Source organism: Tupaia chinensis, unplaced genomic scaffold, assembly GCF_000334495.1.
Source record: "Tupaia chinensis unplaced genomic scaffold, TupChi_1.0 Scaffold000228_1, whole genome shotgun sequence".
Lineage (NCBI taxonomy): Eukaryota > Metazoa > Chordata > Mammalia > Scandentia > Tupaiidae > Tupaia > Tupaia belangeri.
The window spans coordinates 416,606-432,790 of NW_006159703.1; positions in this window are offsets into that span (position 1 = coordinate 416,606).

Sequence of the window (16,185 nt, forward strand, 5' to 3'; positions counted from 1 at the left end):
CATTTTATACATTCAATCACTATACCTCATTTAGCTCATAAACTGAATTTACCCAACGTGAATACACTTCACACCAGTCCAGCTGAGGATGCTATACACATTATCTTCAACAGATAATAATCCATTTCCGTGTCCCATAATGTCTCACCTCTCTCTGTTTCCCTTTAATTTCTTTCCTCCCACTCTTCCCCTTCACCCCCACTCTTTCAACAGGGTCTTGACACTGCGGTCTACCACCAGTTTTGGTTAGTCCCTGATCATGGGCACATGGGTGCCCAGTGTACCCAGACAGCTCTCCACTTGCAAACCAGGAACCTTCTCGCATGGGCCAACCTTGCACAGTATTGTGTTTTACTTTTGTGCCACCAACTGGTCTCCTCTTCTGTCAGCTAATCATTTGTTTAGGTTTTTTTTTTTTTTTTTCAGATTTTTTCCAGAGGGCATGTGTGCTCAATGGAGAGAGGCAGAGAGAGAGGGAGAGGGAGAGGGAGAGAGAGAGAGAGACATAGAGAGAGTCAGAAAGAAATCATGCCCTGGGGGATGGCCACACTGTAATCCCTTCTCATCTACTCCTTTCAAGATTTTGGGCATGCAGGCTCATGCTTCCATGCTTCAAGCCCCTGTGTTTGGGACTCAAACCATGGAGTCAATCATATGGGATCCAGCACCTTAAGCACCATGCCACCTGCTGGCCCCCCATTTAGGATTTTAAATGATATTTATAAATGAGGTGAGTACATAGGTTCACTTTATCTAATACTTCTGAACTTTTGCTATCAAGATTATGTACATCTCATTCAAAATTATATGGAAAACTTTTTTATTTTCCTGTGTTCTGTTAAACTAATAGGCATCACAATTAAAAATAATAAAATATTTGATAAGATTTTTTCTAAAACTTGTGATCCTGGTGCTTTGGAGGGCAGTAAAATTTGGTCAATTTGATGGTTTTTCTCTCTTTTAAGAAAATTTTTAGAGTTTATTTTGCTATAATAACTGTGTGCTCACTGGAGAGACAGAGAGACAGAAAGCAAAACAATCACCCCCCAGAGAGTTGGCCATGCTGCAATTTCTTCTCCTCGTTTCTACTCTTCAGATCTTGGGCATGGACATACACACGCATGGCGTGAATGTAAAGCTTCTGAGTATGGGTCTTGAACTGCAGTGGACCATGTGGGAGTTCAGCTCCTTAACCACTATGCTACCTTCGGGCTCCCTTTCTCTCTTTAAAAAAAAAAAAATTTTTTTTCTTCTAAAGTGAGAGAGGTGGAGAGAGACAGACAGAAAGACAGCACCCCCAACAGGGTCTTGACTCCACAGTCTGCTCCCAGCTTTAACCAGTCCCAGATCATGAGTATATACACATCTGACAAACTAGAGGAGGTCTACATGGGTCAACCTCATAGAACAGTTACATTTCACTGCTGCACCACCATCCACCTCCCTGCCTCCTCCTAGCAGTGGTTCTCAACTGCCAGTAGTTTATCTTGGACCAACAAGGATGCTTTCTGCCATCTGTGATTTCTGTTCCTGGGCACACTCTTTTGTTATCATGTATGCCTCATAATTTCTGACAGCTTGCTGGTCATTGCCTTTGGAAAATTATCTGTGAATGATGTTGAGGCCTTGGATGGACGTTTTCTCCTTCAGAGACTGTGCTTGGCTTCTGCTATATCCATAGGTATTCCCAATCAAGATTGTCTGGAACACTTAGGCTCTGTACCTGAAGGAAGGGGTGTCTTTTCTCCTGTTTCTTCTCTGTTTTGCTTTCTGGGTCTGCTTAGCACCAAGTCGGTTCTTTCCATTGTTCACAGTGTTTGCAGTGGGTGGTGGTAGTGAAAGAAGGAAAAGAGGGCTCTATTTAGATTTGCTTTGCCTTGAGATTCTGGGACTCCGCCTCAGTTTAAGATAAAAGGATTCCAAAAGTGATGGGTCCTGTACCTTGAATGTGGAGAATAAAACCACAGAATTAGAACATTTGTAGTATGGGAGTTTGAGTACTCCAGCATAGCCATCATGCCACAATTGACCATGAGTCTCAGCTGACTTGGATCACGGGTATGCACACTCATGTCTTGAGTGCATGGGAGGCCCTGGTATGCTTTCCAAATAAAAGCTGATTTAATGCTCTGATATCTACTTAAGTTTTCTCATTAAAAAATTGGCTTGTGGGACCAGCAGTTAGCGTAATGGCTTTGCCACTGGACTCCCACATAGTCGACTGTGGTTCGTGTTCCGGACCCGGTGGCTTAAACTCACGCTGGGCGCATGTGAGTGCGTGCCCAAGATCCTGAGAGGAGAATGGAGGAGAAGGGATTGTGGCGTGGACATCCCCCCTGAGGGGTGATTTCTCGCTTTCTGTCTCTCTGTCTCTCTCTGTCTGTCTGGCGAGCCCACGCGCCTTATAGCAAAATAACCCTTAAAAAAATTGGCTTGTAAATTACCATTTTCTTTTCATATTGTCAAAATTTTTAGAATTTTTAAAAATCTTTATTTCAATGGGAGTGTTGACTATCAGAGCCTACTATTGATGGGAATTAGAACTTTCTGTAATTCTTTTTCATTCTTTCTTCACTTCAATTTTATTTTGCTACCTTTTTTTTCTTTTAAAATTTCAACCCTTTATTCCTTGGTTTGTCACAGTATTTTTCATTTTACCTTTATTTGTTATAGTTTTATTTTTTCTTTCATTTTCCTCCTTGAATTTTGCCGGCTCACATTTGATTTATTTCCCTTCTGTTGACATACCTCTCTGAGCGTCGACAACTCTGTGTTATGCTCACATTTCATAGACTTGATTGCAGTTTAAGTTTTTTTTTTATTAAACCTTAATAACACTAATGGTGGATCCAATGCCCCCTGAGGGGTGATTTCTCGCTTTCTGTCTCTCTGTCTCTCTCTGTCTGTCTGGCGAGCCCACGCGCCTTATAGCAAAATAACCCTTAAAAAAATTGGCTTGTAAATTACCATTTTCTTTTCATATTGTCAAAATTTTTAGAATTTTTAAAAATCTTTATTTCAATGGGAGTGTTGACTATCAGAGCCTACTATTGATGGGAATTAGAACTTTCTGTAATTCTTTTTCATTCTTTCTTCACTTCAATTTTATTTTGCTACCTTTTTTTTCTTTTAAAATTTCAACCCTTTATTCCTTGGTTTGTCACAGTATTTTTCATTTTACCTTTATTTGTTATAGTTTTATTTTTTCTTTCATTTTCCTCCTTGAATTTTGCCGGCTCACATTTGATTTATTTCCCTTCTGTTGACATACCTCTCTGAGCGTCGACAACTCTGTGTTATGCTCACATTTCATAGACTTGATTGCAGTTTAAGTTTTTTTTTTATTAAACCTTAATAACACTAATGGTGGATCCAATGCAATGTTTTCTAATGCGTTTTCTTGGTCAGACTGCTTTTTCTTATTTCTTTCCTAATAGTTTGTGTGGAATATGTTACACAGATTTGGATTAGCTCTTTTAAAAAGTATATAATTATTTCTTCAGAAAGGGAGGAAAAGACAGAGGCACCCTACAGAGTCTTACTGCCAGAATGTCTTCTCAGTCTCACCTGGCCCCCATCATGGGCATGAATATCCTTGCCCTGAGTGTTTAGGGAGGTTTTGGGGACCTTTCACATGTGGGTCCTCTTATGTGCCCCTGCGCCACTCCATGGCCCTGGCGATGACTCTTTTTTGATTACTCATTTTTGAAACTAGTGTTGTTTTCTTGGAAAAGCTCTTTCTTGGAGTTTTTGTTAAAGAGGGACAATCCAGATTAGATAATATTTTTCTAACTTGGAATTTTCTTTAGGCCTTGGTTCTTCTATGTTTAAGCGCACAGGTATTATGAGGGACTTCATTCAGACTACAACATCATTCTTCTCTGCTTCCAAAGAGAAGGACAAATTTCTGAGCTTGTGGATTGTTCATCTGATGAGTGCCCGTTTGGAGACTCGTCTGGAGACACCTTTGCTATCAGCCCACGTGGTCCCTTGGCAGTAGACTCGCCGAGGTCATATTCTTAAAGAATTATTTTATTGAACATTGTTTATTTATTTTTAATTTGACCAGAGAGGAAGAGAGAGAGAGAGAGAAAGAGAGCGAAAGAGAGAGAACAAGTCTCCAGGTCTGGGACTCAAACTGTGGTGAGCAATGTGGGAGTCCAGTGCCCTTAACCACTACCCTACCTGCTGACTCTGAGCCCATGTTCTTGCTCTACTTCTCCCTTGAATGATTTCATTTTTCCCTCCATGGATTTGGACAGTCCATTGCTTACATCTTAAGATCTGAAGTTTTAGCTTTTTCATTATTTAACTTAAATGGAGTATCTTTTTTTTGTTGCTTTCAGGTGATTTCCTGGAAGACAAATGTTGAAATGCTCATTATAAAGATATATAGTGATTGAATGTAAACTAAATATATATAAATACAAATTAAAAAAAAATAAAAACAGTTAAAAACAAATACTCACTTAATGACTGCATTTTCAACCCAAAAGTTAGTGAGCATTTTTCATTTTCTTTTCTGATCCCATAAATAAACTTTCAATTTGTCAAGTATGTGTCATATATCTCTCATTTTTCTGTAAACAGTATTTTATGAAGAACACACATGAATAGATATTTTATTAATTCTGTTTTAGAATATATAAATATGATCATATACTTTATGTCTCTTGACCTATTGATGCAATAAAATGTGTTAAAATGCATTTAATATTAAATCTTTCTCACATTCCTCAAATAAATCTCTGAAAAGCTAACAATTGAATACCAAAAGGTGGTATTTATTGTCTATTAATAGACAGTGTTTATTAACATTTATTTACTAAATACTTTGTATGTATTCTTTTTTTAATTTTTAAAATTTCATTTATTCATTCATTTATTTTAATTTGACCAGAGAGAGAGGAAGTGAGAAAGCAAGCCACCAGGTACGGGACTTGCACTGTGGTCGGCCATGTGGGAGTGTCCAGTGCCCTAACAATTACACCACCAGCGGGTTCCCTGTATGTATTATTTTTTAATCATCATCACATTTTTATGAGATCAGTACTATTAACATTTTACACTTGAGGAGTACATTCATTGATGTTAAGTTGTGCAGATTTACAAAGATGCATAAACTCACATTTTATTTTATTTCATTTATTTTAAATTTTAAAATCTCCTATTTTTTACATTCAGTCACTGTATGTCTTTACAAAATATAAAATGAATTTCCCCAGCATGAACACACTGTATGTTAGTCTACAAAGAAATTACCATACACATTTCATCAGCAGATAATTTCCCATTTCTTTTGTTTAATTTGACCAGAGAGAGAGGAAGTGAGAAAGCAAGCCACCAGGTACGGGACTTGCACTGTGGTCGGCCATGTGGGAGTGTCCAGTGCCCTAACAATTACACCACCAGCGGGTTCCCTGTATGTATTATTTTTTAATCATCATCACATTTTTATGAGATCAGTACTATTAACATTTTACACTTGAGGAGTACATTCATTGATGTTAAGTTGTGCAGATTTACAAAGATGCATAAACTCACATTTTATTTTATTTCATTTATTTTAAATTTTAAAATCTCCTATTTTTTACATTCAGTCACTGTATGTCTTTACAAAATATAAAATGAATTTCCCCAGCATGAACACACTGTATGTTAGTCTACAAAGAAATTACCATACACATTTCATCAGCAGATAATTTCCCATTTCTTTTGTCCATTGAATGTTTTTCTTTTTTAAATTTTTTTATTTTTGGAAAGATTTTTGCTATAGGGCGTGTTCGATTGCCAGACAGACAGAGAGAGACAGAGAGACAGAAAGCGAGAAATCACCCCCCAGGGGGGATGGCCATGCCACAATCCTTTCTCCTCCATTCTCCTCCCTGGATCTTGGGCACACACGTACATGTGCCCAGCATGAGTTTTAAGCCACCGGGTCTGGGACTCGAACCGTGATCGACTATATGGGAGTCCAGTGACATAGCCATTACGCTAACTGCTGGTCCCTCTTTTTTCTTTTTTTCTCCCAGATTCCCTCCTCTCCTTTCCCCCACCCCCACCACCCCGGTTTCCCACCCTCCTCCCATACTGTGGTATCCATAGTTGCTTTCTATGCTTTTATGCATTTCAATCTTTCAGTTTCTTCCATGGAGTGCAAAAGTTCAATATATATTAAGTGGGGACATAAAATGCCTCCTTTCATAGTCTTGCTTCACTTAGCAATAAATCTCCCACGTTCTTCCACTTTCTATCAAATGCCAGAGTTTCATTGATTTTTATGACTGAGTAGTATTCCACAGTGTATACGTGGCACACTTTTTCAGTCCATCTATTCTTGGACATTTGGATTGATTCCATTTGTGAACAATGCTTCAATAAACATGGATGTGCATTTTCCAACTGAGAGTATTCCTATCCTTTGAGTAAATATGTAGGAATGGAACTGCTGGATTATATGGTAATTCTATTTGTAAGTCTTTGAGGAACCTTTGTATTGTTCCCCACAGTGGCTCTACTTATTTATTGAGTTGTTGGGAAAGTCATAACATATTTTTACACAGAAAATGTCACGACTTTCCCGACAACCTAAAACATTCCCACCAACAACGTAGGAGATACACTCAAGTTTTAAATGGACTGACTGAGCTCATAATCCATCATTTTATTATTTTAATGTACTCATAGATTTACTTTACCAGCATTTTATGAAATATGTTTAATATTTTAAAATAGCTCTGTAAGATTTTCATTTAATGACTGTTTTAGCTTCATAAAATAAAATGTAGAATTTTACATTTTCCCACATGTTGTATTAGGGACACGATTGAGGATAACAGTTATCCCTGTCTTAAGTAGAAAAGGGTTGGGAACAGCAGTTAGCGTAATGGCTATGTCGCTGGATTCCTACGTAGTCGACCGTGGTTCAAGTCCTGGACCCGGTGGCTTAAACTCATGCTGGGCATGTGTGCATGCATGCCCAAGATCCCAAGAGGAGAATGGAGGAGAAGGGATTGTGGTGTTGCCATACCTCCCGGGGGGTGATTTCTCGCTTTCTGTCTCTCTGTCTCTGTCTGTCTGGCGAGCGCACGTGCCCTATAGCAAAAACCTCTCCCCTCCCCCAAAAAAGAAAAGGGTCAGAACTTATAAAACCATTGAGGCATAGTAATTTTAGGAGCAATTCTTAAAGATATTTTTCCTGTTATTTCTAATGTTGCCATTCTTTTCAAGTTATCTATTTTTAATTTTTTTTAAAGAATTGTTCTATTTAACTGTATTTATTTATTTATTTATTTATTTATTTATTTTAATTTGACCAGAGTGGGACAGAATGAAGAGACAGAGAAAGCGGGAAAGCAAGCTGTCAGGTCCAGCACTCAAACTACGATTGGCCATGTGGGAATCCAGCACCCTTAACCACCATGTTATCTGCCGGCACCTATTTTTTCTTTTTAAAGCAGATTTTGGTGATTTAATTTTTATAGTCCTTGCCCTTTATTACTTAAAATTTCCATGTTTTTATACTATATACTCTATATGTGTATATCAGTACATATTTATGTACCTATATGATATATGAAGAAGGGGACTTTGAAAGTACTTGTAAAGTACACATTATGAAAACACTATGCATAAATTTCAAAATCTTGGGCATCAAAATAAGCTTATACTTTAATTAATTTAATTTTCCATAAATTTTTTGAGGTCCCTATATGTCCACATAGACAAAGTGCCCTATTGCAAAAACCTCTCCCCTCCCCCAAAAAAGAAAAGGGTCAGTACTTATAAAACCATTGAGGCATAGTAATTTTAGGAGCAATTCTTAAAGATATTTTTCCTGTTATTTCTAATGTTGCCATTCTTTTCAAGTTATCTATTTTTAATTTTTTTTAAAGAATTGTTCTATTTAACTGTATTTATTTATTTATTTATTTATTTATTTATTTTAATTTGACCAGAGTGGGACAGAATGAAGAGACAGAGAAAGCGGGAAAGCAAGCTGTCAGGTCCAGCACTCAAACTACGATTGGCCATGTGGGAATCCAGCACCCTTAACCACCATGTTATCTGCCGGCACCTATTTTTTCTTTTTAAAGCAGATTTTGGTGATTTAATTTTTATAGTCCTTGCCCTTTATTACTTAAAATTTCCATGTTTTTATACTATATACTCTATATGTGTATATCAGTACATATTTATGTACCTATATGATATATGAAGAAGGGGACTTTGAAAGTACTTGTAAAGTACACATTATGAAAACACTATGCATAAATTTCAAAATCTTGGGCATCAAAATAAGCTTATACTTTAATTAATTTAATTTTCCATAAATTTTTTGAGGTCCCTATATGTCCACATAGACAAAAATATAAATACTCTAATGTATTGTCATATTTTTTCTTGATTTTTCTTTCCTTTCCTTGTGCTCTTTTTCTTGATTTATACCTAAGGTCCTGCTGTACCCCACTAAAACCCACCTCTTAGATTTATACATAAATTATTTGCTTTTTTGTTTGAACATATTTTGTGGTTAATCTATATTTTTAATTGTCAAAGGGTGTGTGTGCTTGTCAGAGAGAGAGAATAAGAAACAGAAAGAGAGAGAAATAGAGAGAGAAAGAGCCAGCCAATGGTCACATTGAAATCCCTTCTCTATTTCTCATCCTGTCTGGATTTGGGGCACGTGCACACATATGTTGGGTCTATTTTGTAGCTGCAGGAATGGGATCCAACTTCTTTAACCAGTGGGCTATGAGGTCAGCCCAAATTAGTTTATTTTTTATTAATAATTTTCTTTTAGTTTTTCTTAAATGCATTTTAACACTCCTTTTTTAAATGTTAAAGTTTAAAGTTTAGCAGGTTTACTTTGTTTCTTTTAAAATATTGAACTATAAAGATACAATTTTCTTTCTTTTAACTTTAGCCATTTTCCATATTATAGTAATCTTATTGTCATTATTTTCTAAATAGCTTATAATTATAGTTTTGATTTTTCTTTTTGAAAAAAGTTTTCCTTGGTAGGTTTTAAAATATGTTTTTTTATTATTTAATTCTACTTTTATTGGATTGTCATTAGACAATGTGGTATGTAATTTCTACCTTTGAGAATTTATATAGGTCTTATTGCCATATAATATATACAATTTTGGTAACTGTTCCAGAATCTTTGGAAAATAAGGTGGATTCTTGGTATGATAATCCTCTTCTATACATAATTATGCATTTTATTTGAAACCTTTTTATATTGTTTATGCATATTACTTTTTCTGCTTATTGTCAAAAGCAGAGAATGGTATATTAAATTTTCCCATTTCACTGTGTTTCTTACAATCTCTTTCTCTCCATAATTCTGACAATTTTAGATGACTATATTTCAGTATTATATTATTCACTACTTGAAAGTTTATGATTCACCTCTTTAAAATCTTCCATATTTTCTTTCATGAATTCTTTTAGTTTTCTGTTGCCATTTATGTTTGTTTATTTGTTTTTGTTATAGGGCATATGTGCTCATTGTAGCCAGGCAGAAAGAGACAGAAATAGAGAAAGTGAGAAATCACCTCCCAGGGGGATGGTCATGGCACAGTCCCTTCTCCTCCATTCTCCTCTTGGGATTTTGGGCATGCATGAACACATATGTGATTTTCAAACTGCCAGGTCCGGGACTTGAACTGTGGTTGACTCTGTGGGAGTCCAATGTCTTAATCACCATGCTACCTGCTTGGAATTTAGATTTAATATCTGGTATGTAGCAGAAGAGAGAAATGATTCATATCTATTTGGCTAAAAAGTATTTTTTTTAGATTTTTACTATAGTGTACGTACACTCACCAGGGAGAGAGACAGAAGAGACAGAGAGACAGAAGTGAGAAATCATCCCCCAGGAGGGATGGCCATACCACAATCCCTTCTCCTCCATTCTCCTCTTGGGATCTTGGGCACACACATACGCGCAGCATGAGTTTAAGGCACTGGATCCGGGACTTGACCCACGGTCGACTACATGGGAATCCAGCAACATAGCCATTACGCTAACTGCTGGTCCCTAAAATGTATTTTTAACCAATAGACATACTGAACTATGGAATTTTAAAATGCCTTAATAAAACATATTTGAGAACAGGGAATGAGAACCCCTATGGCAGACTGACCCCCAGGTGATTTAATCTCAATATATAGAATTCAGTACTAACCCTGGCCAATGATAGCTGCTCCCATGTGCAGAACACATTAGAGTTTATGAAAAACAGACAGAGAGACAGAGAGACAGCTCCTCCCTTCTCACAGTAGGGTCTTAGCACTGCCAGCTACCTCAGTTCTCAACCAGCCCTAGATCCTGGGTACAGGCATGTCTGGCAAACTTATGGAGGTCTCCACACCAGACTCGAAAGAGAAACCTTTCCATGTAGGTAGGATTGCTTTGGAGTACATCGTGTTTACCACTGTGCTATCATCTGGCTTTCTGAAATTGTATACTTTACAAGCTCTATTTCACTAATTTTCACAGTGGCTCTATGATATGGGTAGAAAATGCTGTAGTACTCTCACTTAACAGGTTAGAAAAAAATACGCATCTGCTGCCCATTATATAGATAGTTGATAAATTAATCTATATATAATAGCTACCATTTACTGTTTCCTTTGTTTTAGATACTGTGTTAGTCACTTTACTAAGTTGTGTAATTCTTTATTAATTAGGTAATGTAATTACCACCCCAAGTTTATAGAGGAAAAAACTCGGTCTAGGAAAGGTAATGCACCCGTTGTTACTCAGCAAATAAGTGGTAGGACTCCTGTTTGAACTTAGCGCTCTTTTAGCCACTGTGTTCTATTATCTTTCATTATTTAAATCTATTTTATAAGTCAAATACTAATAATTATGTAGTGCATTTAAAACATAGCCACACATTTTTGAGTCCTTTCATGGAAAGGAATGAGTTTATATTCTCTCTTGCTGAATAACAGAAATATGGTGGAAGCAATACTTATGTGACTTCTGAGAATGAGCCATAAATGGCCTTGTTGCTTCCACCTTGTTATATGGAAAATCTGCCCACAGATTCTGCATGAGAGTAGTCTAACTTGAAAGCATCATGCTGTATGGAAACCCAAGCCATTTGAGAGGCAACTTTTGTTAACAGTCATAGCTATTGCTAACTTTCAAATTGTCCTGGCCCTGCTGTTAGACTTGCAAATGAAGAACCCTCCAGAAGATACCTGTTGCAGGTGCGCAAGTCACTCTCAGCCATTCTAGTGGCCCCAACTGATGGAGTAGACAATGTCAAAGACACAAATGATTCTCACTGTGCCTTGTCTGTATTATGGATGCTCAGAATCTTTGAGCATAGCCAACGGTTGAGGTTTTATGACTTTAAAATAACTAACACCTTAGGGACCAGCAGTTGGCGTAATGACTATGTTGCTGGACTCTCATGTAGTCGACCACGGTTCAAGTCCCAGATCCAGTGAATTAAACTCATGTCAGGCGCATGTCTGTATGTGCCCAAGATCTCGAGAGGAAAATGGAGGAGAAGGGACTGCAGCATGGCCATCCCCCCTGGGGGGTAATTCCTTGCTTTCTGTCTCTCTGTCTCTCTCGGTCTTCCTGGTGGCCTCACATGCCCTATAGTAAAAACTTCTCAAAAATAAATAAATAAATAACTAGAACCATGAATTTGATCAGTTAAAACATCCTCATATCATGAAGCCATTTGCTTTCTGATTGTATGTAATACTACTCCATGACTAGTTGAAAGAATCAAAAAGGTCATATATATTACGTACCTCACACTTAAGGGTACTATGACAGAGCATTAAGGATTTGGCCTGTTAGACAACTCTTCACTTCCAGGAAAACCGCAGGAATATTGAATCTCATTTATATTTTGCTGAGCTCAGTGTGTTGCATGTTTGTTCTTGGCTTCTTGCCCAACAAGGATTGGCAATCACATCCCTCTCTGGTTATTTTGCAACTGGGTATGAACTGCTAATGCTGTACTGAAGGGTTTTATTTTGTTTGTTTATTTGTTTTTAATTTGCCAGAAGGTGTGTGTACTCATCAGAAAGAGAATGAGAGAGGGGGAGGGAGAAGCACGCCTACTCTCCAGTGGGGTGTAATCACATTATACATTGCAATTCCTTCTCCTCCATTTTGGGATTTGGAAACACATGCACATATATCCAGTATGTTTTTCAAACTGCCAGATCTGGGACTCAAACCACACAGTTAGACATGTGGGATCTAGCTCCCCTAACTAGGCAATAATGTTGTCTGGTACTTAAGTTTTATTCTCCAGATAGCTTGTGTATTGGACAGTTTTCTTGATAAGTCTATTTCTATCCCTAGATTTATTGAGAATAAGCCAAATCTACTGAAAGCCAGAAATAACTAATATTAGTTGAGGCTCTTTTTCTTAGCCAAGTTACAGTTTCCTTGTATGTTTTTCTTTTTCCTTGTGATTTTTTTTTTTAGAGGTTTTTGCCTAGGGCGTGTATGCTCTCCAGAGAGAGAGAGAGAGAGACAATGAGAGCAAAAGTGAGAAATCATCCCTTGGGGAAATGACCACACCACAATCCCTCCTTCTCTGGTCTCCTCCCAGGAACTTGGGCATGTACACACATGTGCCTGGTGTGAGTTTCAACCTCCCAGGTCTGGAACTCGAACTACAATAGGCCATGTGGGAGTCTAGCAACATAATTGCTGTGACATCTGCTGGTCCCTTTCCCTTGTGTTCATTTTAGATCTCACTAAGGATATCAATTTGCACATCTGTATTCTAGGAACCACTAAGAATTTAACAGATTGTAAACTCTGGACACAACCAAAGACCCTATTGTTAATGCTCATGAGTAACTGTAGTTGTGATACACTTAGCATCACTGACCATCAGGGAAAAGCACATTAAAACCACAGTGAGATACTACTTCATATATTAGAGTCACTATTATCAAAATACAAAAGAAGCAAAAATGTTAGTGAGGATATGGAGAAAAGGGAACACTTGTATACTGTTTGTGGGAATGTAAATTAGTACAACTATTGTGAAAACCAGTATGGAAGCTCCTCAAAAAATTAATCTTCATTGATCCACTGGTTGTTCACGTGTTTGAGAATTTTCCAAATTCCTCCTCTCTGTTCAATACATTTGGTTGAGAGTATAGTTTAAGTCTAATATTGCCATATTGATTTTGTGTCTGGATGATCTTTCCATTCTCGAAAGTGGGGTGTTGGAGATCCCTACTATTATTGTACTATAGTCTGGCTTTCCCTTCGGATCTATTAATATTTGCTTTATATGTATATAAGTAGGGTATACTTGGTTGTCAGAAAAGTTATGACCCATTTTTACATAGAAAAAAAGCATCATAACTTTCCTGGTAAACCAATATATTTGAAATCATTATGTCTTTTTATTGAATCAACATATTTATCATTATCAAATGACCTTCTTTGTCTATTTTTACAGTTTTTGACTTAAAATCTTTTCTCTCTCTCTCTCTTTTTTTTTTTTTAAGAAAAAGAACTTTGGTATAGGGTGTGTGCACTTGCCAGAGAGACAGAAAGTGAGAAATCACTCAGCAGGAGAGATGGCCATGCTGCAATACCTTCTCTTCCATTTTCTCTCAGGATTTTAGCACGCAAACACATGAAAACAGCATGAGTTTTAAGCTGCCAAGACCAGGACCCGAACCATGGTCAGTCACATGAGAGTCCAGTGATATAACCACTACACTAACTGCTGGTCCCAACTTTAAGTCTAGTTTATCTGACCTAAGTATAGCTACTTCTCCTTTCTTTTGTTTTCTCTTTGCATAGAATACCTTTACTATCCCTTCACATTGAGTGTAGGTGTGTCATTATAGGTTAAGTGACTCTATTGTAGGCAGCAAATAGGTCATTTTTTTTTTAATTTTAATTTTTATTTAGTTAGCCACTCTATATCTTTTTACCAAAGAATTTTTTTGAAGGGTGGGTGTTTTGCTGTAGAATATGTGTGCTCACAGGAGAGAATAAGAGAGAGGGAATGTGAGGAATCATCCCTCCCCCCAGGGGGATGTCCACATTGTAATCCTTTGCCCTTCATTCTACTCCTGAAATTTTGGCATGCACACACATGAGTCCGGCATGATTTTTAAGCCATCGTAAATTCAAATTGAGGTTGGCTATGTGGGAATTCAATGCCTTAATCACCACACCACCTGCTGGCCCCAATAACTAAATAATTTAATCTATTTAAATTGGAAGTAATTTTCTGACAAATAAGAACTTACTACTGCCATTTCACTAATTGTTTTCTAGTCACTTTGTAGATTCTTTCTTTTTCCTCTCTTACTATTTCCTTTTGTGGTTAAATGATTTTCTTTGCTTTTATTTTTTGTGTATCTCATTTAGGTTTGTGTGTGTATGTATGTGTAGTAACTATGAGGCTTACAAAAAATACATTATTGTCATAACAGGTTATTTTAAGTTGATAAAAACATATCTGATCTAAAAAAAAATCCCAACTCTATAGTTCTGCTCTACTTGTCCCCCACCACAATTTTAAATTTTTGATATCACAAGATACATTTTTTTTCATATTGCATCTCTCCACAATTTGTTATAGTTCTTGTTTTCTTAATATTTTTATATTTTAACCTTCATACTAAAGATAGAAGTGATGTACACATCACCATTACGGTATTAATGTATTCTGAGTTTGACTGTACTTACTTTTACCAATGAGTTTTATACTTTCAGATATTTTTGTGTTACTCATTAGTGTCCTTTTCTTTCAGCTTTAACATTTCTTGAAATGTAGGTGTAGTGGTAAGAAACTCCTTCAGTTTTCATTTGTCTCTAAAAGTCTATTTCTCCTTTACTTCTTAAGGATGGTTTTGCTGTGTAAGTATTCTTGTTTGGTAGTCTTTTTCCTGCAGCACTTTGAATATTTTATCCCACTCTCCTGGCCTGTAAAGTTTTTACTGAAAAATCTGCTGCTAGCTGAATTAAAATTCTCTTATATGTTATTTGCTTCTTTTCTCTTGTTGCTTTCAGGATCTTCTCTCTGTCTTTGATTTTTGACAGTTTGGCTTATAATATAGTTTGGTGTAGTCTTACTTGAGTCTGACTGGAAACCTGTTTTAAAAAAATTGTTTTAAAGAACTATTTATTTAATAATTATTATTAATTACTTATTATTATTTTACTTATTATTACTATTATTTTGCTTATTATTTTCATTAACTATTATTATTACTTAATATTATTTTACTTTTACTTATTATTATTATTTTGATTTACTATAGGACACATGTGCTCACCAGACAGAGACAGACAGACAGATAGACAGAGAGGGGGAAAATGAGACAGCAAGCTACGAGGTCCAGGACTCAAACTGTAGTAGGTCATGTGGGAGTCCAGCACTTTAACCCCCATGCAACTGCTGGTGCCCCTGACTAGAGACTTTTAACCTTCCTATACCTGGATACTTATATATTTCTCTAGGTTTTAAAGTCTTCTGCTTTTGTAAAAAAATAAAATTTCTACTTCCCTTATCTTTCTCTTCTCTTTCTTGAGCTCCTTTAACTAAGAAATTTTCTCTTTAGATGCTGTCCCATAAATCCCATAAGCTTTCATAAGATTTCTTCATTTTTTTCTTTTTCTTCTCAGACTGTGCATTTTCAAATAATCTGTTTTTAGTTCATAGATTTTCTTTTTTCTTTTTTTGAGAGTTTGCTATAGGGCGCGTGCGCTCACCAGACAGACAGAGAGAGACATAGAGACATAAAGTGAGAAATCACCCCCCAGGGAGGATGGTCATGCCTCAATCTCTTCTCCTTTATTCTCCTCTCGGGATCTTGGGCACACACGCACACGCACCCAGCGTGAGTTTTAAGCCACCGGGTCCGGGACGCGAACCGTGATCGACTACATGGGAGTCCAGTGACATAGCCATTACGCTAACTGCTGGTTCCCATAGATTTTCTTTTTGTTGGTCAATTCTACTGTTGATAATCTCCACTGCATTTTTCATTTTATTCATTATATTTTTCAGCTCCAGAATTTCTGTTTTTTTGTTTTGTTTTGTTTTGTTTTTATTTATTTGTTCTGGTCATTTATTGTTTTCTCTTTTTACTGATTTTTTTTCTTTGCATTTGTTTGTTTGTTTTTAGATTTGCTGAGCTGCTGTAAATAATTAT